This window comes from Cheilinus undulatus, linkage group 17, assembly GCF_018320785.1.
Source record: "Cheilinus undulatus linkage group 17, ASM1832078v1, whole genome shotgun sequence".
Classification (NCBI taxonomy): Eukaryota; Metazoa; Chordata; class Actinopteri; order Labriformes; family Labridae; genus Cheilinus; species Cheilinus undulatus.
This window is the reverse complement of record NC_054881.1, coordinates 840,202-866,260: the sequence shown is the minus strand read 5'-3', so window position 1 is coordinate 866,260 and position 26,059 is coordinate 840,202. Positions and strand designations below refer to the sequence as shown.

At 39.2% G+C, this 26,059-nt stretch overlaps 1 protein-coding gene across 1 annotated transcript in view; it reads right to left on the bottom strand.

The window, feature by feature from the left end:
* Positions 1-26,059, bottom strand: part of LOC121525192 — a 49,838-nt gene that overhangs the window by 23,433 nt on the left and 346 nt on the right. The window lies entirely within an intron of this gene.

The following is a 26,059-nucleotide window of genomic DNA, read 5'->3' as shown; positions in this document are numbered from 1 at the left end:
AACTTTTTTGAGTGAAATTAGCAGTGTGTAGGCTTTGGTGAGTTTAAGGAAAATTATTTGCAGTTAAGATTGTGTATCTAACAGGTAAAAGGGGGAACACCCACAGACTAGATTAGAGTCCCCCAGTAAAGTCTGCCCTTTTAAACTCCTGGTGAAGTCCATCTTTTTCATCTACTATATCATCTATTAGTTGTACCTTGAAATTGAGGACCACATCACACACCTTAAGCTTCCTGAGGTTGGTCAGATGGAGCTCCATGTGACCATGACCTCTACCTTGTGCTGTTGACTGCCGCTTAAAGATCTGACCTCATCTGGAGAAAGCAGGGGGTAGTCCTGATGTCCACCATCAAATGTCCAGACTCTGAAAGAAAAAGAAATATATATATATAAATCACAAAAAAACAAGATCATGTATTATATTGTACAACAGACAGTTCCACCATAGGCTATATGTGTGTAGAGGCCTATATATATATATATATATATATATTACAATAAGACATACCGAGTCTGTGCAAATTGCAGTTTAGCCTGAGTTAGTTGAAACTGAGTCATCATCAAGGATAGCATACTGAAAACTACCACAGGCCTGTGTCTTTCTAAGCGGTGAATGATCATTGCTTTCAATGATCATATTCCTCGTTGCAATAATAAAGATAATATTCTTAATGTCTATCTGACTTTTTTAAAGAGTTATTTTTTATTATAACATTAATCCCACATCTTTTAGCTTTGTTTTATTGGGGGTTTTCCCCTCAGAATAAATCTAGCATAAACCAGTGATCTTAGCCCCTCATCCCCCCTCAAACTCACCCCTGTACCCCTCACCTTTCCTCACAGACAGCAGCTCATCTGTGTGTCTTCTGTGTCTTCCTCACCATGTTTCTGTGTCATCATCACTAGGCTTTATTAATTATATCACCATAAAATGTACATTGTCTTTATCTGTTTTCACCCACGATCTGATTTTAAAACAGCTGATCAGTGCGAGGAAGTTCTACTACTTCAATTAATTCTCTGGTCAGAACCAGTGCGGGAGCTTTACAGAGTTTTACCATAAATTCACAAACAAAAGGACAGTAGAAGCTGACTTTTGACAAGAGAGGTTGCAGAATAACGGGTAGGACAGACGTGATGCAGCTAGTAACAGGAGAGGGAGAGAGAGAGAGGGAGAGGGCGAGCGAGCGCACACTGCACACACTTCATTGATCACTGATGGCAATGATCTCCAAAAATATATAACTCGTGTGAGACGGCCAGGTAAAGTTTCTGTTTGGTCAACATTGTATACATTACCTCGATCATATTTATCATACAAACAGCGGACTGACATAAAGAGAGAGAGAAGAAAACGTAGTTTACGTATAGACAGGGGTGGGCCTGTATATAGACTGCTCAAAAAAATACTTAAACAACTAAGTGTAACTCCAAGTCAATCACACTTATGGGAAAGGGGCCTACCCAATTTTGAAGCGACACTAATTGTGAATCAATTTTATCTGCTGTTGTGCAAATTAGAACAGACAACAGGTAGAAATGAGAGGCAATTAGCAAGACAGCCCTGTAAAGGAATGGTTCTGCAGGTGGTGACCACAGACCATTTCTCTGTCCTCAACTTCTCTGGCAGATTTTTTGTCACTTTTGCAATTTGGCAGTACTCCCACCACTCGAGGTATCATGAGGTGGTGTCTACAACCCACAGAAGTTGCCCAGGTAGTGCAGCTCATTCAGGATGGCACATCAATGCGTACTGTGGCAAGAAGGTTTGCTGTGTCCCCCAGCACAGTGTCAAGAGCATGGAGGAGATACCAGGAGACAGGCCAGTACACCAGGAGACGTGGAGGGGGCCGAAGGAGGACAACAACCCAGCAGCAGGACCATTATCTGCTTCTTTGTGCAAGGAGGAACAGGAGGAGCACTGCCAGAGCCCTACAAAGTGACCTCCAACAGGCCACTAATGTGCACGTTTCTGCTCAAACGGTCAGAAACCGACTCCATGAGGGTGGTATGAGGGCCTGACATCCACAAGTGGGGCCTGTACTTACAGCCCAACACCGTGCAGTCCTGTTGGCATTTGCCAGAGAACATCAAGATTGGCAGATTCGCCATTGGCGCCCTGTACTCTTCCCTGATGAGAGCAGATTCACCCTGAGCACATGTGACAGACGTGAGAGAGTCTGGCGACGCCGTGGAGAACGTTCTGCTGCCTGTAACATCCTTCAGTATGACCGGTTTGGCGGTGGGTCAGTGATGGTCTGGGGAGGCATTTCTTTGGAGGGCCGCACAGCCCTCCATGTGCTAGCCAGGGGTACCCTGACTGCCATTAGATACCGGGATGAGATCCTGGGACCCATTGTGAGACCATATGCTGGTGCAGTGGGCCCTGGGTTCCTTCTGATGCATGACAATGCTAGGCCTCATGTGGCTGGAGTGTGTCAGCAGTTCCTGCATGATGAGGGCATTGATGTTATGGACTGGCCTGCCTGTTCCCCAGACCTAAATTCAATTGAGCACATCTGGGACATCATGTCTCGTTCCATCCACCAGTGCCACGTTGCACCACAGACTGTCCAGGAGTTGACTGATGCTCTGATCCAGGTCTGGGAGGAGATCCCTCAGGAGAGCATCCATCGTCTCATCAGGAGCATGCCCAGGCGTTGTAGGGAGTGCATACAGGCACGTGGAGGCCACATACTCTACTGAGGCTCATTTTGACTCGTCTTCAGGAATCTTCACAGAAGTTGGATCAGCCTGTGATCTGATTTTCCACTTTGATTTTGAGTGTGATTCTGAATCTAGACCTCCATGGGATGAAGATTTTGATTTCCATTAACCATTCTTCTGTTGTTTTGTTCTCAACGCTCTCCACTATGTAATGAATAAAGATTTTCATCCGCAATATGTAATTCATTAAGATCTAGGAGGTGTTGTTTGAGTGTCCCCTTTATTTTTTTGAGCAGTGTATATCATAACATAGCATAGCATAACATAACATAACATGAAGTAAAATAAAAATAAATAAAGACAACTTACTGTTGGATCAAGTCCCTCGTGGTGAGTCAGCTGATCCCTCTTGAGAAAAAACAACTTGCCATCCTCGCAGTCAGCGATGAATTTACGTTCTTCTTCAGTGGTTTATGTCGTGATGCCATTATGAGAAAGCAGAAATAACTCTCTAACTCCGGGTGAAAGCTTAACTTGTCCAACAGCTCCGGGTCCTCCATGCCCCTTTAAAGAGCCAGCTGAGTGATTAGCTGAGAGCAGCCTTCATAAAAAGCCAGGCTGTCAGTTTGCTAACAGCGCATCCAACAGATCTTCGTATAAAATATGTGATATTTTTTCATACATCACCGCTCCGCCGGTCATTATTTCACACGGTGAACGAGAAAGGCACACGGTTTACATTATTTTAAAGCAGAGTGTATGCGACAGTGCTGAGGCACATATCAAAAACACGGCCTCTGGTTGGTGGGTGAGGCAGTTATGCAGCTTCTGATTGGTCGAATAACGAGTTCAAGATAGTAAAGCCCTGAAACGGATACGGAGCTGTACTGGAGCTCTGTGAGAGGAACATCCGGGACTTTCAGCGCTCGGAGATCTATCTTGGCTCACACAGTATTCTTTGGTGAGCATGCTTCAACAACGGGCACCTGATGAGGTAAAGTTGGCACATCCAGTCAGTTAGCTACAAAACATTCCACAGAACACACGAAAGACTCAAAGTGCATGGTAAATTGTAATTAATGACTTTAACTTCATCTTCGAGAGTAGAAAGGGAGAAGTTGTTATCTAAAAGGCCCATAACTTGTTTTTTTTTTGTTTTTTAACAATGTTCAGCTCCGTTAAAGGTAGTTAAAGGGCCAACTAGTTATCTCGAAGCAGGGAGGATTCTGTCAATGAACTTTTTCTTCATCATAAACGACAGAGGCTGACACTAGGGTGTTTATGACTTTCCTAAATAAAGCCCAAACTTATTTTAAGCATAAGATATGCTTTCAGGAACCTAAATAACACCATTAATGTTTCCCATTTAACACAAATTGATTGTATTAGTTATAAGGTAAATGCAATGCTAGAGAATGGAACAGTTTTGTAAGGATTTTGCAGCAGTATTCATGTTTGAAGATGATTTGTTGATGGTTTGGTAGGTTGATATGATCATAATGTTACTGCCACAGTTACACAGAGTTCAGTAGTAAATGAGTTCTGATTTAGGGTAGAATATACCATTTGATTTTAAGTATTTTTCTTTTTGTATTTATATTGATGATTTTGTTGTCTTCCTCCCATGTAGATGTTTCCAGGTTGAGGAGCATGTGGTTCTGTAAAGAATATGTCAAAAAGAAGAGCCAGACTTCGCCCTGAGGCTGAGGCTGCCAACTTCATTTTATCTGGGACTGACAAGCCTTGTTTCAAAGTCACGTGGATCAGTAACTATAAAGGTATGCTCAGTATGTTTCTCTCTGATTACTGCATCAATGCTACTAAAACTGCAGCAAACGGGTATTTTCATGAATCTATCCATATTTTTAGATAAACAGGTTGGCCTGCTGGAATAATGCTTGTAATTAATTAGCAGTAACAGTTTGTGAAGAAAGCCTGTAACACACCTATAATAGATGAAGGAAAGAGGCAGTCTGTCTGTAATGAGAAGGGCCCCACTAACATGGATTATTTGAGCCAATACTCAAATATTGGAAAGTAAAAATGCAAATATCCAGCCTATATTAGCAGATTTTTAAAAAGAAAAACATATGTCTTTCTGGTCCATCAAATTTAAGTGAAGCACTTGTAAGATATGAAGGCAGAACTATTACAAGTAGTACTATTTTAGAATACTTTTATTGCCAGAAATTAGCATGGAGACCTTTCTTTACTGTTATTTATATAATGAAGCCTGACCAATTAAATCAGCTGGCTCATTGATTGGTCAGGCCCTAGTAATGAACTAAAAAAATCTTTAAGAAAGGCTCTCATATAGGGCTGGGTGATTATGGCAAAAATCATAATCATGGTTAATGAATGGTTATTCCAGCCCCTGCCTCGGTTTGTGCTTTAAATATTTGTATAATCTTGAAACAAACTGAATTTTTGTGTATTTTAAAGTTTAATGCATCAATCTTGTGTACTTCCAGAACAAAATTATGTGGCTTAATCTATAAAATGCCATTCTCTTTAAAGAGTTTTATGCCCTTAAAGTAATTAAGCCAGAGTGGGGCTGATTCCAGTTTGACTGGCCATTTTCTGATTAATTTTCCTGGTCTGAACTCTTGATAAAGATATAAGATTAAACACATTTTCTTTCCTTAAAAACTTTAATTGAAATTAGTTACATTGATATGAGTTACAATTAAGCTTCAACAAGGATATTACACCAAAAACTACCACGGACTGTTGTTTTTTTTATAAAGATTAACCTTTATCTGAAAGAAGTCACAAAAATGATCATTCCTTGTAATGATCATATTCCTCGTTGCAATAATAAAGATTACAATTTAAGTTTTTGTGTCTATTATAAAAAAAAACTTTATCACAGAGGTTTCTTATTTTAATCATAGCTTAATTAATGCTGTTTTATAGGTGTTTTTGCCTTACACCCCCCCATAGTCGACACACAGGAGCTCACCTGTCTCTCACTTGTCCTGCTTTCTTTGTCTACCTAACGGTGTTCTGTGTTTCTGCTATAGTGTAATCATCAGTAGCCATTTTTATTTTAAATCACCTTTAAACGTACATCGTCATTATTTGTTAGAGTCGACTAAAAACAACTGATCTGCACGAGGAAGTTTGATGTTCATTAATTCACCATCAGAACCAGTGCGGTAACTTGAAGGGGTTCCTTCATACAGTTGCAAACTAAACAATGGCAGACGCGTTTATTTACAGGATGTATTTACAGGAGAGACCTGATGAAAGAGTCTCTGTGCAGAGAGAGAGATGCAGAGCGAGCGACCACCACTTATTGATTGATCACGGATGTCACTGATCTCCATAACTAGATATCTTTGGGGTTAATTTACTGACGTGTGACGCAAAGATATGATGATGTTTGGTCAACACTGTATATGTATTACCCTGATCATAGGTATCATACAAACACCGGCCTAATGTGCAGAGAGAGAGGTAGCGCTTCCGTGTAGCATTGGATGGGGCAGTGTCACGTGACCGCCCCTTACGTAGTGTGCTTCCATGGTGCATTAATAGAGAAATTTATAAGGGGACAAAACTGAAATAAACACCACAGTAGGTTTATGTAGGTTATTGGCTCTAAATGTTGGTTTTGATTATTTTTCAATTAATCACCCAGCATTACTCCCATAGTGGAAGGGCTCTCATTCTTTGGCCATCTTTGGTCAGCCTGCTTCTGCCACCAGCATGTTTCCAGTGCTATACTATACCCTCTGCTCAGGCGGTTCATAATGTAAGCAACTGAATGACAAAGTGAGCAGTGGCATAATCACATTACACAATCAACAATGAAACTTGTTGCAGACTGTTCTAATACTAGTTTTTGTTTTAAATCAAGTTTATCTTTTGTTTTATTATTGTTATTTGTTATCATTATTGTTAAATGTTTCCCTTTTTATTAAATCCTCTGTGTGTTCTGTGTATGCCGATCAATAGCTAATCAGCTGCAGATATTAGACCTGATTTTGATTGTATAATTTGACACTAAGTATTGAATCTTTGCATACTAGGACGTGGTGTATTTGCCTGTGCACCAATTGAGAAGGGGTCCTTTGTGCTTGAGTACCGTGGGGAGTTAATCACACAGTATGAAGCGAAGTGAGGCAGAAGAAGTACACAGAGAAGCAACATGCTTTTCTGTTTGATTTTGAATGGAACAATAACAAATGGTGGTAAGGAATGCATATAAAATATCTACTTTTCTTTACAAAAGTGAGAGGTTAAGTGCAGAAACTGAGAAGTATTTCCTTTTTCAATTTCAGCATTGATGCCTGCCGTGAAGATGGCTCACTAGGCGGCTGGTCAATGATGATCAGAAGTCTCCAAATTGTAAAATGAAAAAGTTGACAATTCAAGGAAAACCTCGTCTTTGTTTGTTTGCCATCAAGAACATACAAATAGGATGTGAAATCACCTATGACTACGGAATTGTGATTGGCCATGGAGAGCTCTGGTGAGTAAATAATGGTCATAGAATATAGGTATATAGAAATTAGAGGACAATCATTCAGATTTAGTTGTAATTTCTTGATTCAAAGATCAGATTGAGATGATGTCCTCATATGACATATGTCCACTGACAGCTGTATTGTGTGTGTAGTTAACAATGTCCTCATATGGTTGGGTTGCTATCGCTGAAGCGTTTTAACACACTCTGTAGATTGTGGTGTAAATAGTCCAGATTTGAATAGAAATCAGGCCCAAAAGTTGATGAATTAGACAGGATGTGTGATACAGAATATTTCTGATGGTCCCTCCTGTGTTTTGTTGCAGACACCAAGTGATGAGATCCTGACTGAACCTTCTCCAGATCCAGGAGTGAGCCAGAGATCCACCTCATCCTTTCAACAGGTAGTTATGTGTTTATTTAGTCTATTTGGGATGAAGTCCATGTCTCAGTTAGGTCCAGTGTATGAATACTTGCCATTTCACTGTATTAAAACAACCAGATTGTTTAAAATATCGGCCGTATCCATATTACAGTTCCTTTTTTGTGAATCTTGTAGCACTAATAATTAGTCCAGAACATTTTTTAGCTCTAACCCGCCTTTATAACCTGGAATTGTTCTTAATCTTCATGATAGTCTGTATTTTTTGTCCTAATACTCATGTTCTGGTCCTCTGGAGCTTTTTCTGACACATTTACATGATTGGTTCTTTGGGGAAGTAGATCCATTTACACCAGTTTGTGTTTAGAGCTTTTTATGCTAACATCAGGAGAAGTATGAAGTCAGGAACATGGACTCTACATGTGTTCAGGCGTCATGTCCTCATATTGTTTTAGACTGTGAAAGACTTGAATGTGTTTGAGATGATGTCCTCATTTGGTCCGACCTGACAGCTGTATTGTGTGTGTAATTAACAATGTCCTCATATGGTTGGGTTGCTATTGATGAAGCGTTTAACACACTCTGTAGATTGTGGTGTAAATAGTCCAGATTTGAATAGAAATCAGGCCCAAAAGTTGATGAATTAGACAGGATGTGTGATACAGAATATTTCTGATGGTCCATTCCTGTGTTTTGTTGCAGACACCAAGTGATGAGATCCTGACTGAACCTTCTCCAGATCCAGGAGTGAGCCAGAGATCCACCTCATCCTTTCATCAGGTAGTTATGTGTTTATTTAGTCTATTTGGGATGAAGTCCATGTCTCAGTTAGGTCCAGTGTATGAATACTTGCCATTTCACTGTATTAAAACAACCAGATTGTTTAAAATATCGGCCGTATCCATATTACAGTTCCTTGTTTGTGAATCTTGTAGCACTAATAATTAGTCCAGAACATTTTTTAGCTCTAACCTGCCTTTATAACCTGGAATTGTTCTTAATCTTCATGATAGTCTGTATTTTTTGTCCTAATACTCATGTTCTGGTCCTCTGGAGCTTTTTCTGACACATTTACATGATTGGTTCTTTGGGGAAGTAGATCCATTTACACCAGTTTGTGTTTAGAGCTTTTATGCTAACATCAGGAGAAGTATGAAGTCAGGAACATGGACTCTACATGTGTTCAGGCGTCATGTCCTCATATTGTTTTAGACTGTGAAAGACTTGAATGTGTTTGAGATGATGTCCTCATTTGGTCCGACCTGACAGCTGTATTGTGTGTGTAATTAACAATGTCCTCATATGGTTGGGTTGCTATTGCTGAAGCGTTTTAACACACTCTGTAGATTGTGGTGTAAATAGTCCAGATTTGACTAGAAATCAGGCCCAAAAGTTGATGAATTAGACAGGATGTGTGATACAGAATATTTCTGATGGTCCATTCCTGTGTTTTGTTGCAGACACCAAGTGATGAGATCCTGACTGAACCTTCTCCAGATCCAGGAGTGAGCCAGAGATCCACCTCATCCTTTCATCAGGTAGTTATGTGTTTATTTAGTCTATTTGGGATGAAGTCCATGTCTCAGTTAGGTCCAGTGTATGAATACTTGCCATTTCACTGTATTAAAACAACCAGATTGTTTAAAATATCGGCCGTATCCATATTACAGTTCCTTGTTTGTGAATCTTGTAGCACTAATAATTAGTCCAGAACATTTTTTAGCTCTAACCTGCCTTTATAACCTGGAATTGTTCTTAATCTTCATGATAGTCTGTATTTTTTGTCCTAATACTCATGTTCTGGTCCTCTGGAGCTTTTTCTGACACATTTACATGATTGGTTCTTTGGGGAAGTAGATCCATTTACACCAGTTTGTGTTTAGAGCTTTTTATGCTAACATCAGGAGAAGTATGAAGTCAGGAACGTGGACTCTACATGTGTTCAGGCGTCATGTCCTCATATTGTTTAAGACTGTGAAAGATTTGAATGTGTTTGAGATGATGTCCTCATTTGGTCCAACCTGACAGCTGTATTGTGTGTGTAATTAACAATGTCCTCATATGGTTGGGTTGCTATTGCTGAAGCGTTTTAACACAAACTCTGTAGATTGTGGTGTAAATAGTCCAGATTTGACTAGAAATCAGGCCCAAAAGTTGATGAATTAGACAGGATGTGTGATACAGAATATTTCTGATGGTCCCTCCTGTGTTTTGTTGCAGACACCAAGTGATGAGATCCTGACTGAACCTTCTCCAGATCCAGGAGTGAGCCAGAGATCCACCTCATCCTTTCAACAGGTAGTTATGTGTTTATTTAGTCTATTTGGGATGAAGTCCATGTCTCAGTTAGGTCCAGTGTATGAATACTTGCCATTTCACTGTATTAAAACAACCAGATTGTTTAAAATATCGGCCGTATCCATATTACAGTTCCTTTTTTGTGAATCTTGTAGCACTAATAATTAGTCCAGAACATTTTTTAGCTCTAACCCGCCTTTATAACCTGGAATTGTTCTTAATCTTCATGATAGTCTGTATTTTTTGTCCTAATACTCATGTTCTGGTCCTCTGGAGCTTTTTCTGACACATTTACATGATTGGTTCTTTGGGGAAGTAGATCCATTTACACCAGTTTGTGTTTAGAGCTTTTATGCTAACATCAGGAGAAGTATGAAGTCAGGAACATGGACTCTACATGTGTTCAGGCGTCATGTCCTCATATTGTTTTAGACTGTGAAAGACTTGAATGTGTTTGAGATGATGTCCTCATTTGGTCCGACCTGACAGCTGTATTGTGTGTGTAATTAACAATGTCCTCATATGGTTGGGTTGCTATTGCTGAAGCGTTTTAACACACTCTGTAGATTGTGGTGTAAATAGTCCAGATTTGACTAGAAATCAGGCCCAAAAGTTGATGAATTAGACAGGATGTGTGATACAGAATATTTCTGATGGTCCATTCCTGTGTTTTGTTGCAGACACCAAGTGATGAGATCCTGACTGAACCTTCTCCAGATCCAGGAGTGAGCCAGAGATCCACCTCATCCTTTCATCAGGTAGTTATGTGTTTATTTAGTCTATTTGGGATGAAGTCCATGTCTCAGTTAGGTCCAGTGTATGAATACTTGCCATTTCACTGTATTAAAACAACCAGATTGTTTAAAATATCGGCCGTATCCATATTACAGTTCCTTGTTTGTGAATCTTGTAGCACTAATAATTAGTCCAGAACATTTTTTAGCTCTAGCCCGCCTTTATAACCTGGAATTGTTCTTAATCTTCATGATAGTCTGTATTTTTTGTCCTAATACTCATGTTCTGGTCCTCTGGAGCTTTTTCTGACACATTTACATGATTGGTTCTTTGGGGAAGTAGATCCATTTACACCAGTTTGTGTTTAGAGCTTTTTATGCTAACATCAGGAGAAGTATGAAGTCAGGAACGTGGACTCTACATGTGTTCAGGCGTCATGTCCTCATATTGTTTAAGACTGTGAAAGATTTGAATGTGTTTGAGATGATGTCCTCATTTGGTCCAACCTGACAGCTGTATTGTGTGTGTAATTAACAATGTCCTCATATGGTTGGGTTGCTATCGCTGAAGCGTTTTAACACACTCTGTAGATTGTGGTGTAAATAGTCCAGATTTGACTAGAAATCAGGCCCAAAAGTTGATGAATTAGACAGGATGTGTGATACAGAATATTTCTGATGGTCCATTCCTGTGTTTTGTTGCAGACACCAAGTGATGAGATCCTGACTGAACCTTCTCCAGATCCAGGAGTGAGCCAGAGATCCACCTCATCCTTTCATCAGGTAGTTATGTGTTTATTTAGTCTATTTGGGATGAAGTCCATGTCTCAGTTAGGTCCAGTGTATGAATACTTGCCATTTCACTGTATTAAAACAACCAGATTGTTTAAAATATCGGCCGTATCCATATTACAGTTCCTTGTTTGTGAATCTTGTAGCACTAATAATTAGTCCAGAACATTTTTTAGCTCTAACCTGCCTTTATAACCTGGAATTGTTCTTAATCTTCATGATAGTCTGTATTTTTTGTCCTAATACTCATGTTCTGGTCCTCTGGAGCTTTTTCTGACACATTTACATGATTGGTTCTTTGGGGAAGTAGATCCATTTACACCAGTTTGTGTTTAGAGCTTTTTATGCTAACATCAGGAGAAGTATGAAGTCAGGAACGTGGACTCTACATGTGTTCAGGCGTCATGTCCTCATATTGTTTAAGACTGTGAAAGATTTGAATGTGTTTGAGATGATGTCCTCATTTGGTCCAACCTGACAGCTGTATTGTGTGTGTAATTAACAATGTCCTCATATGGTTGGGTTGCTATTGCTGAAGCATTTTAACACAAACTCTGTAGATTGTGGTGTAAATAGTCCAGATTTGACTAGAAATCAGGCCCAAAAGTTGATGAATTAGACAGGATGTGTGATACAGAATATTTCTGATGGTCCATTCCTGTGTTTTGTTGCAGACACCAAGTGATGAGATCCTGACTGAACCTTCTCCAGATCCAGGAGTGAGCCAGAGATCCACCTCATCCTTTCAACAGGTAGTTATGTGTTTATTTAGTCTATTTGGGATGAAGTCCATGTCTCAGTTAGGTCCAGTGTATGAATACTTGCCATTTCACTGTATTAAAACAACCAGATTGTTTAAAATATCGGCCGTATCCATATTACAGTTCCTTGTTTGTGAATCTTGTAGCACTAATAATTAGTCCAGAACATTTTTTAGCTCTAGCCCGCCTTTATAACCTGGAATTGTTCTTAATCTTCATGATAGTCTGTATTTTTTGTCCTAATACTCATGTTCTGGTCCTCTGGAGCTTTTTCTTAAACATTTACATGATTGGTTCTTTGGGGAAGTAGATACATTTACACAAGTTTGTGTATAGAGCTTTTATGCTAACATCAGGAGAAGTATGAAGTCAGGAACATGGACTCTACATGTGTTCAGGCGTCATGTCCTCATATTGTTTTAGACTGTGAAAGACTTGAATGTGTTTGAGATGATGTCCTCATTTGGTCCGACCTGACAGCTGTATTGTGTGTGTAATTAACAATGTCCTCATATGGTTGGGTTGCTATTGCTGAAGCGTTTTAACACACTCTGTAGATTGTGGTGTAAATAGTCCAGATTTGACTAGAAATCAGGCCCAAAAGTTGATGAATTAGACAGGATGTGTGATACAGAATATTTCTGATGGTCCATTCCTGTGTTTTGTTGCAGACACCAAGTGATGAGATCCTGACTGAACCTTCTCCAGATCCAGGAGTGAGCCAGAGATCCACCTCATCCTTTCAACAGGTAGTTATGTGTTTATTTAGTCTATTTGGGATGAAGTCCATGTCTCAGTTAGGTCCAGTGTATGAATACTTGCCATTTCACTGTATTAAAACAACCAGATTGTTTAAAATATCGGCCGTATCCATATTACAGTTCCTTGTTTGTGAATCTTGTAGCACTAATAATTAGTCCAGAACATTTTTTAGCTCTAGCCCGCCTTTATAACCTGGAATTGTTCTTAATCTTCATGATAGTCTGTATTTTTTGTCCTAATACTCATGTTCTGGTCCTCTGGAGCTTTTTCTGACACATTTACATGATTGGTTCTTTGGGGAAGTAGATCCATTTACACCAGTTTGTGTTTAGAGCTTTTTATGCTAACATCAGGAGAAGTATGAAGTCAGGAACATGGACTCTACATGTGTTCAGGCGTCATGTCCTCATATTGTTTTAGACTGTGAAAGACTTGAATGTGTTTGAGATGATGTCCTCATTTGGTCCGACCTGACAGCTGTATTGTGTGTGTAATTAACAATGTCCTCATATGGTTGGGTTGCTATTGCTGAAGCGTTTTAACACACTCTGTAGATTGTGGTGTAAATAGTCCAGATTTGACTAGAAATCAGGCCCAAAAGTTGATGAATTAGACAGGATGTGTGATACAGAATATTTCTGATGGTCCCTCCTGTGTTTTGTTGCAGACACCAAGTGATGAGATCCTGACTGAACCTTCTCCAGATCCAGGAGTGAGCCAGAGATCCACCTCATCCTTTCATCAGGTAGTTATGTGTTTATTTAGTCTATTTGGGATGAAGTCCATGTCTCAGTTAGGTCCAGTGTATGAATACTTGCCATTTCACTGTATTAAAACAACCAGATTGTTTAAAATATCGGCCGTATCCATATTACAGTTCCTTGTTTGTGAATCTTGTAGCACTAATAATTAGTCCAGAACATTTTTTAGCTCTAGCCCGCCTTTATAACCTGGAATTGTTCTTAATCTTCATGATAGTCTGTATTTTTTGTCCTAATACTCATGTTCTGGTCCTCTGGAGCTTTTTCTGACACATTTACATGATTGGTTCTTTGGGAAGTAGATCCATTTACACCAGTTTGTGTTTAGAGCATTTTATGCTAACATCAGGAGAAGTATGAAGTCAGGAACGTGGACTCTACATGTGTTCAGGCGTCATGTCCTCATATTGTTTTAGACTGTGAAAGACTTGAATGTGTTTGAGATGATGTCCTCATTTGGTCCGACCTGACAGCTGTATTGTGTGTGTAATTAACAATGTCCTCATATGGTTGGGTTGCTATCGCTGAAGCGTTTTAACACACTCTGTAGATTGTGGTGTAAATAGTCCAGATTTGACTAGAAATCAGGCCCAAAAGTTGATGAATTAGACAGGATGTGTGATACAGAATATTTCTGATGGTCCATTCCTGTGTTTTGTTGCAGACACCAAGTGATGAGATCCTGACTGAACCTTCTCCAGATCCAGGAGTGAGCCAGAGATCCACCTCATCCTTTCAACAGGTAGTTATGTGTTTATTTAGTCTATTTGGGATGAAGTCCATGTCTCAGTTAGGTCCAGTGTATGAATACTTGCCATTTCACTGTATTAAAACAACCAGATTGTTTAAAATATCGGCCGTATCCATATTACAGTTCCTTGTTTGTGAATCTTGTAGCACTAATAATTAGTCCAGAACATTTTTAGCTCTAGCCCGCCTTTATAACCTGGAATTGTTCTTAATCTTCATGATAGTCTGTATTTTTTGTCCTAATACTCATGTTCTGGTCCTCTGGAGCTTTTTCTGACACATTTACATGATTGGTTCTTTGGGGAAGTAGATCCATTTACACCAGTTTGTGTTTAGAGCTTTTTATGCTAACATCAGGAGAAGTATGAAGTCAGGAACATGGACTCTACATGTGTTCAGGCGTCATGTCCTCATATTGTTTTAGACTGTGAAAGACTTGAATGTGTTTGAGATGATGTCCTCATTTGGTCCGACCTGACAGCTGTATTGTGTGTGTAATTAACAATGTCCTCATATGGTTGGGTTGCTATTGCTGAAGCGTTTTAACACACTCTGTAGATTGTGGTGTAAATAGTCCAGATTTGACTAGAAATCAGGCCCAAAAGTTGATGAATTAGACAGGATGTGTGATACAGAATATTTCTGATGGTCCCTCCTGTGTTTTGTTGCAGACACCAAGTGATGAGATCCTGACTGAACCTTCTCCAGATCCAGGAGTGAGCCAGAGATCCACCTCATCCTTTCATCAGGTAGTTATGTGTTTATTTAGTCTATTTGGGATGAAGTCCATGTCTCAGTTAGGTCCAGTGTATGAATACTTGCCATTTCACTGTATTAAAACAACCAGATTGTTTAAAATATCGGCCGTATCCATATTACAGTTCCTTGTTTGTGAATCTTGTAGCACTAATAATTAGTCCAGAACATTTTTTAGCTCTAGCCCGCCTTTATAACCTGGAATTGTTCTTAATCTTCATGATAGTCTGTATTTTTGTCCTAATACTCATGTTCTGGTCCTCTGGAGCTTTTTCTGACACATTTACATGATTGGTTCTTTGGGGAAGTAGATCCATTTACACCAGTTTGTGTTTAGAGCTTTTTATGCTAACATCAGGAGAAGTATGAAGTCAGGAACGTGGACTCTACATGTGTTCAGGCGTCATGTCCTCATATTGTTTTAGACTGTGAAAGACTTGAATGTGTTTGAGATGATGTCCTCATTTGGTCCGACCTGACAGCTGTATTGTGTGTGTAATTAACAATGTCCTCATATGGTTGGGTTGCTATCGCTGAAGCGTTTAACACACTCTGTAGATTGTGGTGTAAATAGTCCAGATTTGACTAGAAATCAGGCCCAAAAGTTGATGAATTAGACAGGATGTGTGATACAGAATATTTCTGATGGTCCATTCCTGTGTTTTGTTGCAGACACCAAGTGATGAGATCCTGACTGAACCTTCTCCAGATCCAGGAGTGAGCCAGAGATCCACCTCATCCTTTCAACAGGTAGTTATGTGTTTATTTAGTCTATTTGGGATGAAGTCCATGTCTCAGTTGGGTCTCAGTATTTTTCCATTTTCTCATTAGGTCCCGCATTTTTCTTGATCTTCTTTTTATTACTTTTTTTTTTTTTAATATATATTATTTTTTTCTGTCTTCCCCTTAAAATTTCACTCCATAATTCAGTTCCTGTGAAAACAGAGTAATTAACAAAAGTGTGTGGTTTGAAGCTTCCTTTGACCACATCATACAGTCAGATTTTGTTTTCATTTATGCCTTTGTACCTCCATGTAATGTCATTTCATATAGGTAAGAATTTATTTTGGATAGCCTGCAGGGATTTACTTTCAATGTTGTCATTGATGGTTCAAAATTAAAATCACTTTAATATGAGGCAACGTGTGTAAGGTGAATGTGGTATCATGTTTTGCTTCACACTCAGTTCATATCTGTTTTTTTTCATTCCTCCACCACTATTGTTTTTTGTCATTATCGGCTTTTCTTTTGTTAAATAGTTTGTGTCCCTTATTGGGGAATTTAACTTAGTAAGGAAATATGTTTTAATTTCAAGTAAAACTCAAGTTTTGTTTAATATGATTCTTCATTTGGACAGTCAAGAGCACGCCGTCGCCTGCAGAATCTCAAGCGCCATCATTTTCAGTGCGAAGAACGTTATAGTGAGGCCAAAAAAATGATATACAAGAGAGAGAAGCAGACAACTTTGAATCTCGCCATGAAGTTGAAGGATTCTGTGAGTATAAAATTTCAAGCAAAAACTTTACATAAACATTGCTTTTGTATATTCAAATCAATTCTCTTAGTATGTATTTTAAAGAACATAAGTTCAAGGACATCCCTGCATCTCAAATTCTAGCTCAGTTATCTTATTCACCAGTTGCACATTATACTATGCATTGTTCTCTATATCATACACTATCACATCACATTGCACCTGACAAAGTGTTGTGTTTTAGGTAATATTGTTTTAGTATAATTGCTTAGGTAGTTATGTGATAGAAAATATATTTTAAGTTGTTAGGAAAAACAGTTAATCATTTTCAGCTTAATCTAACTGGGGTAAAATGTGTATTTATTAGATTTTAATTACATTTTTGATACTGGTTGTAAAGGTTGAACATGTCATGGACGATGATGATGGACCTCACAATGGAAACTCTTCAAGCTTAAGTGAACAGGTAATGAACATGTCAAATTCAACTAGAAAAATAGACATTTATTTTATGTTTTCAATTCAGATGGTTTTTTTTATTTTATGCTTCTAATAACTTATCTGTAAGTCATGCCATGCACAATGTGACGATATTTTGGGATGACAAGTGCCTTACCATTAATAAATGTTAGGATGCTTTTTTTTCTCCTTTTCCCTTCAGACCTCTTCTGATGGACTCTCAGATCACACAGATTATGAGGATATCGACTACATTCCCAACTCAAGTGGCAATTCCTCAGATGAAAGTGTTTATAGTGAAGAACTAGGAGTCACAGAGCCGTGTGTTTCCCAGAAACTGTTTAAGGACATGTCTTTGCAGGGTGGTATAACACAGAGTTGGGAGATCACCAGTTCAGAGACACCTGCAAGTTCTAGTTCGTCACTGAAAAGCAGCAGTCAAAGTTCTTCAATGATGAGCTGTGGCCCCAGTTCATCAAGGAAGAGGCCACGCAATAATGAAGGTCAAAACACAAATGAAATTATACAACATAAGATAGATGTGACACCATTGCCAAACACGGGAAAACAAAGCAAGCACAACAAGAAGCAATATTGTCTGTTTTGTAAAAAGGCCATTTCTAAATTGGCAAGACACCTTGAATCTGTCCACAGTCGAGAGCCTGAAGTTGTGAAAGCTTTTAGTTTTGTTAAAGGGTCTCGCAAAAGAAGAGATCTGTTGCGCTTTCTTAAGAAGAGGGGAAACTTTGACCATAATGCCACAGTGGCAAGCACTGGCACAGGAGAAATGGTTGCTTGTCGACGACCCACTACAGCAAGACCATCTGATCAATATCGTCACTGCAAATTTTGTCAAGGTCTATATGCAAGAGATTGCCTTTGGAGACATGTAAAATACTGCCCACAGAGGCCTGTTGAAGGAGAGCCTCCCATTGGGAAAAAACGAATACACCTGGACTTACCAAAACCTGATGAAGTTCATGAAGCTGTTTGGAAGATTGCCTGTGAAATGAACCAAGATGACATTTCCTTGGTAGTAAGAAGTGAAAGAGACATTCTTAGCCTTGGAGAGTCACTGTATAGTGCCAGGAAACCACAGGAGAGAAGGAATGATTACATTCGCCAAAAAATGAGAGAGATGGGGAGATTATTGCTAACGGCTAGAGCTATAACACCTTTGAAGAGTACAGAAGACCTTGTAATGCCAAGTAATTTTCCTATGTAATACAAGCAGTCAGAGCTGTTGCCGGTTATGAGATGGAAAGCAACTCATACAAAACCCCATCACTGGCTTTGAAATTGGGACACAGTTTGGCCAAAGTTGCAGGCATTGTGCAGTGCAATGCCATCATTGCTCATCAACATGCTGTTGCAGAGTCAGCCAAGCAATTTGCTACTCTGTACGAGAAAAAATGGAACGAGTCCATTTCAGCTGCTGCACTGGGAACACTTACTCAAGCCAAGTGGAATAAACCACAGGTTTTACCATTTACACAAGATGTGTCGCTGCTGCACAAGTTTCTTTCTACTGAGTGTGCTAAGTGCATGAAGGACCTGGAGGAAAACCCCAGCAACATAAGCTTCAGCAATCTTGCTAAAGTGACTTTGACAAAGGTGGTGCTATTCAATAGGAAAAGACAAGGAGAAGTTTCAAAAATGGAGCTTCAGACTTTTACATCCCGGAACCAAGCAGAGTTGAATCCTGACATTATGATGTGCCTTACTGAGTTGGAAAAGAATCTTGCAAAGCACTTTGACAGGGTTGAGATCCGTGGTAAAAGGTCAAGAATGGTACCTGTGCTTCTTACACCTGAAATGATTGCTGCCATGAACCTCCTGGTGAAAAGCAGGAATCAATGTCAAGTCCTCACAGAAAATGTGTACTTGTTTGCACGCCCATGCGTCCTTTCCCATTACAGAGGCTCTGACTGCTTTCGCACGTACGCGAAACAATGTGGTGCAAAGTACCCAGAGGCACTCACCTCAACGAGACTGCGAAAACAAGTTGCCACTTTGTCTACAGTACTAAATCTAAAAGACAATGAAATGGATCAGCTTGCCACCTTCCTTGGACATGACATTCGTGTCCACAGGGAATTCTACCGGCTTCCAGAGAGCACATTGCAGCTTGCAAAAGTCAGCAAACTGTTGATGGCCATGGAAAAAGGAAAACTGTCTGATCTGCAGGGAAAAGGACTGGATGACATTATGATCAATTCAGATGGTAAAATTTTGTTTGAGACATAGTTTGTAAACCTCCGATTGTAACATTTATGTGTGTTGAGCCTTTAAGATAATTTCTCCTGTTTTTAATCCAACAAGATGAGGTGGACACAAGCGATGATGATTCCAGCGAAGAAACCGTTGCAGACCAACATCAGCTCACAGGTATCCTGACTTTACAGTAACAATTGCATTTACTCATATTACTGTCATTGAGTATCTTTTTGGATACTTGTACATTTTGGAGTATATTTTGTAATCAGTCTTTACTTTAACTTCTGAATAATTGTGATTACAATTTAAAAGCCTCAATTACTAAGTAAAAAACAAAAACTAAAGTTCAAAATGAGGAGATTCTAGCTCTCTGTCAGTGAAATAAAACTGGTCAGTCATTTAGCTTTGACTGTCATGATTGTCAGTAATACAAAGTGAGAGAATTATTTAACATCACATCCCACATCATTATAAAGGTGGGACTTTACCTTAACAACCTTGGAGATTCATATTCTTGTGTTATTGCCAATACGGAAAATCTTTTTCTGTACAACTGTTGAGTAGCTTTTCAGTATTCAGAGTAAACTTGAAAGGAAATACTTTTTGCTTGAGTGAATTTATAGACAAGTCATTTTATGGCTACTAAAGTATTTTGTAAATACGCTGATATTCCTGTGATACTCCTGGGAAAATAGTTTTGTTTTTGGTTTTTTGTTTTTTTTAACAGTATTTCATGTAAAAATTTCACTAATGTGCTGAGATTATATTCATAGTTTTATATTTTACAGCTGGGATCAAACGCTGTGATGCTACAGTAAAGTTGACCAAATTAAAGACCCGTGTTTGTTCAGATTAACCGATATAACGATAAATAAAACTGCATTAAAGTATAATTCAAACAATTAAAAAAAAAAACAAAAAAAGATTTGAGACAGGAAAAAATTAATAGGTACCTTATGATTTTGAAAGATGGGCTTAGGAAACAACACTACTTAAATGAAATAGGATGGGAGACACCGTATGGTTCTGACAGATCTGGAAACATTGATAGAAGATGGACAGGTTGAAGACAACGGGTCTAGGCAGCAGAAAGAAAAAAAGAAATAAGTGAATGATGGGAGACATAAGATAAGAATGGAGAAGAGGAGCAAAAGGTGAGAAATAACTCACTTAGATACAGTAAAGTATAGAAAGATAGTCCTTTCTCCTGATACACTGAGGATATATAGTCTACTTTGGATATACAGCCAGTTAGAAGGTGGAAGTCATAGGAAAAAGCACAATTACTTCTTCAAATTAAGAGCAGGCTAACTTGGCAACCTGAAAATGTACTTTTTTTATTAAAAGTAATGTAATGCACTTAAGTTTCAAAAAGATAGGCAAGTTATCTAGTAAGTGAATTTTAAACAATTTCATTTTGATGATTAAATCTACGTTTATGAATTTGTTATCAGATTATGTTTACATGTAAAATATTTGTGTCTGATGTAGAATTACATAATGCCTGACATTAAACATGCTTACAATGCTAACAAAACAGAAAACAAACCTGTTTCATAAATGCTCATATTTAATTGTTACTTTTCAAAGGCTCAAGAACTGAGGCTCCAGGGGACCACGGCTTTGTGCTTGACTCAACCACTCCAGACAAAATGGACAGCACCTCTGCTACAATCTCACTGGATGACGAAAACAACAACACTCAACCAGAACATGGTAAAATATATGACTGCGAAATATTAAATGTTTAAAGTGATTATGCTTGTGATGAAAAGCATTTTTCATGTCAGGGGTGGCAGTATGTAAATGTTTACAGGATATTACATATTCTCATCTACCCTTCCAGATTCCCAGCAGGACACAACACTTCAAGAGAGCACATCCCAAGCTTCCTCAAAGGGCTCAAGTGGAAAAAGAGGTTAATGTGGATTCTGTATTCACATTCTCTAGAATATTTTCTTTTCCTGCATTTTTCACATTAATAGAGCTACTGTTCTGTTGTTAAAATATTCTCTCTTTTTCCATTTATGACAGCTGGGAAGAAGAAAAGCAAGTGGACAGGTGACGAAGTAAAGGCTGTTGAGCGGCACATGTTGCATTTCATAACGAGTTGCAAAGTACCAGGTAAAAAGGAATGTGACTCCTGCCTCCAGGCAGAATCGGAAGTTTTGAAAGACAGAGACTGGGCTGCCATCAAATACTACATTTACAACAGAATCATAGCGTTGAAAAGGAAGATGAATAAATAGGACTATGAAATGCAAACTATAGCCATTAAAAGTATCTTGGAAGGAAAGAAGCTTTGAAAAAATCTTGGAGGGGTGGCTGGAAAAGTGTTCTGTCTGTCTTATCATTACGGGCCAATCAAAGTGACTAAGCATTTGACATAGTCAGTATGTTCAGCCCCCTGAGGGAAGTGAGCAAAAATGTCTTTTCCACCAAGAAAAGCCTTCAATGCAATTATTTTCTCATCTTCTAATAAATAAATGTGGACGTTATGATAAAACTGCTGCTTTAACTATGTGCAAACTAATTGCTAGCCATTGGATACCGGCTTACAGTATAACTAAACCCCGCCCAAAAATATCACAAACTGATACCGAAGCAATTCGGGTTACTGTTCTGTGCTCTTCTTGTAATGAGAAACTGTGGTCCAGATCTGACAAAAACCAGTGCTGTAATATAGCTTTAAAGAGTGGTTGGCAATTTGTGACTGCTTGCCTTTAAACTTATCCTCATCCATAGCTACTTCCCAACCTTGCAAAGCTGATGGATTTGCCAGACTCCATCTCTCTCCTCAGCCAAACCCATCATGAAAATCTCCAATCCACATTTGTGCAGAACCAAAAACTGTATTAACCAATAAGTGCCATTTGAGAACAACAAGGTGGTAGCTATGGGTGGGGTTTAGTTGTACTGTAAACTGGGGGGTTGTAGTGTGGGTCTGCGGTACAGTGGGAAATGGTGTATTGATTGGCTTAGATTTAGCCACAGCAGTAGTTTTATTACAACTGGAAGACATTTCTTTCTTAAAACAAGAGCAAAGAGCCACACTGAAAAGCTTATTATGTCAAAAAAGATGTTTCTGCTCTTTAGTTGACCTGCTTCGGTATGACTTTGCGATGTAAGGAGGGGTGTGTGAGTTGTACAGTAAGCTGGTAGCATCATTAGCTCCAAAATAGATGAAGCAAAAATAGTTTGAGCAGATCCTGAGCAGATTCTTTGCCCTGCCCTCTGTATGATAGGTTTCCTAGATGACTATGAAATATATCCATGTAATGGATATATATGACAGAGTATCTGGTGTTTCAGGGTGATCTACTTCTTGTTCTGCTCAAATGATGATGGTTGGTCTGGTTGGTTCTGAGACTGGACACAATGGGAATTTTGCAAGATGGATCCGCTGATGACAGACATGGAATCTAGTCAGTCTGTCAGTTTTGCAGGGGTATTAGTAGGGATATCATATATTGGGAAAAGTCTAATATTGTGCATCCCTAGTTATGAGGTTCTAATTCTGATCTCAGTTTCAACAAGCAATAGAAATAGTTCAACTTTACAGAAGCCGCAACAGCAATATTTTTTTGAATCATTTGTTACTTCCACATTTATTTTCCAAGTTTTCTGCATTCATTTTGCTGTTCTTATCCACAAGTTGTGGAGTCGGATTCTTTAACTGTTTGGAAACCCAATGGAATCAGAGTTCAGTGGGACACATCTCATAGATAGTATCTTGCAATACTGTTAATGTTATGTGAATACCAACTTCAGACAGATAGGTTAACTAAACAACCTGTTTTGTACAAGCTTTATGCTTGTTGCTTTTTTTGTAGAAAGATTCTTAACAGACTTTTTTTGGTTCAGTTTAGACATCCCTAGTCTACTGCACTCTGTTATGCTTGTTCTTGGCATAATGTCCTTATTTTGCTATAAATAAAAACGTGAGAAAGGTACAAAGTGTTAAATGTTTCTATTCACGAACATTCACTAAAAAAAAAATCAGAAATGCACTACAGCAAGAGTTACAAAGAAGACCTTCCACATTTTTTTTAGCTATGTTGTCTTTAAATTCTCTATACAGCTCAGTTTTACTGTGGTGTTTTAGGTTACCTGACTAGTGAGCATGACTATTGTACATCTGTGTATGTTATACATATATTTTAAACTCTTATTACAGGAGAAAAAAAATGTACAGACCCTACAATCACTAGGTCTTTATAAGTCACATATACTTGAAAACTGTGTGTATCCATGGGCTTCACAATTCACCTAAACATGAAATTTACTGTGTGTTATGTTGTGGTCCTCATAAGTCATGTAAACCTGACAATGTCCTCACAAGTCGCATTAAATTCAGGCCTGACCAAAATATAGCTCTAGGCTAAATCTCAATAGATGAGTGTGTTCCTGGGAGCACTGGGAAGAAACCCAATGATTCCCAGGCCTCTGAGACCCCAGGAAAGGTGTGTACCCATTTTTCACATTTTTGTCACATGTCCTGACATTTCACGAATACACGTAGGGGTGAGTGTGTCTGTGTGTGAGTGTGTGAGTGTGTCTGTGTGTGAGTGTGTCTGTGTGTGAGTGTGTGAGTGTGTCTGTGTGTGAGGGTGTGAGTGTGTCTGTGTGTGAGTGTGTCTGTGTGTGAGTGTGTGTGTGTGTGTGTGTGTGTCTGTGTGTGAGTGTGTCTGTGTGTGAGGGGGTGTGTGTGTGTGAGTGTGTCTGTGTGTGTGAGTGTGTCTGTGTGTGAGTGTGTCTGTGTGTGAGTGTGTGAGTGTGTCTGTGTGTGAGGGTGTGAGTGTGTCTGTGTGTGAGGGTGTGAGTGTGTCTGTGTGTGAGTGTGTCTGTGTGTGAGTGTGTCTGTGTGTGAGGGTGTGTGTGTGTGAGGGTGTGAGTGTGTCTGTGTGTGAGTGTGTGAGTGTGTCTGTGTGTGAGTGTGTCTGTGTGTGAGTGTGTGAGTGTGTCTGTGTGTGAGGGTGTGAGTGTGTCTGTGTGTGAGTGTGTGAGTGTGTCTGTGTGTGAGTGTGTCTGTGTGTGAGTGTGTCTGTGTGTGAGTGTGTGAGTGTGTCTGTGTGTGAGTGTGTCTGTGTGTGAGTGTGTGAGTGTGTCTGTGTGTGTGTGTGTCTGTGTGTGAGTGTGTCTGTGTGTGAGGGGGTGTGTGTGGGTGAGTGTGTCTGTGTGTGAGTGTGTGAGTGTGTCTGTGTGTGTGTGTGTGTCTGTGTGTGTGAGTGTGTCTGTGTGTGTGTGTGTCTGTGTGTGAGTGTGTCTGTGTGTGAGGGGGTGTGTGTGGGTGAGTGTGTCTGTGTGTGAGTGTGTGAGTGTGTCTGTGTGTGTGTGTGTCTGTGTGTGAGTGTGTCTGTGTGTGAGGGGGTGTGTGTGGGTGAGTGTGTCTGTGTGTGAGTGTGTGAGTGTGTCTGTGTGTGTGTGTGTGTCTGTGTGTGAGTGTGTCTGTGCAATAATCAGAAAACCTGAGTATTTTAGAATAACTGACCTCACAAAAAAACTAATGATGCATTTTAACCAATGATGCTGCTAATCAATGACATATGCCAGGCTGCAGTCATCCATTAATAAGTTATTCACTTTCAGTGTAGAATCTTGAAAAAAATCAATTTCTGTTTTTTTTTTCATCAAAAAGTTGTGTTTGTTTACATTACTAACATGGCAATTAAAGGGTTAAAAGATATGACAGTTATTGAGTATTTGATATTTTTGTTAATGGCACAAGTTGATGAAACAATTAAAAACAAACTAATATAACTTTTGTATTTACAGTAATATCCCCCTGTGCATTTATGCACACTAGGAGGAAAATGAGGCAGCAGTCTGCAGGATACCAGAGGGTTAATGCCGTTTATGTGTGGTGTCCCTTTTTAGACATGAAGAGGCTGTGTGTAACTTCTTTTAGGGTGTCTGAGTGTTAAGGTTGTAATTTTGGTCCAGTTTCCTCCCTTGCAGTTTATCTATGGTATATTTTACAGTCCATGTCAAACACTTGATTTTTTGCCTCAAACAAATAACTTCCTGCTACATTTCACAGCTTTATTAACCAGCGGCGTCTATAGAGCTGCTGTTTACTGGCATTGCCATGGCTGTGTTTTTGTTTTACTTCCTCCTTCAGTCAGCCTGCTTCCTGATTGGCTGTTCTTCTATATTGGTCACAATTCGGCCCATGTCTGCGTGGCTGTCCTCGGTGCTCACCGCACACAACAGGATTTCCAGTCCTAAATATTGAACATGTTTGATATTTATGACCTCGGGTTGGAGCGCCTCCATTCAGGCCCTAACCCTATCCTCACAGATGAAGACAGTGGCAGCCTAAATAAGAAAACTATCTGCTTTTGAACAGAGAAACATTTTTAAAACCAAAGCAAAATCAGGATTTCTAAATGTATAATCTATATTTTAATCAAGAAGTAAATCATAAATGACCTTCAGTAAAATGTCCAGCCTTTCTCAAGCTTGCTATGGTATAAGACTGTTTGATGATCAGACTTTTATGGGGACCTTTTTGCTTTTATATTGGTAGGACAAAGAGACAGGAAATATGGGTGGAGAGAGTTGAGGCAGACATGCACCAAACAGCACTGAGAAAAGATCCCACTCCCAGTGTGTCGAGGACTAGGCCGTTGTAAATGAACACCTTCTCTACCAACATAGCTAAACCTGCACCTGATATAGTTGTTAGATTTAGACTGCATTAAAACAGCAATTCTTTCATTCAGCTCATTTCATTTTTGGCTTTTTTCTGTCTTTAAAAATGAAAAAAATCCTT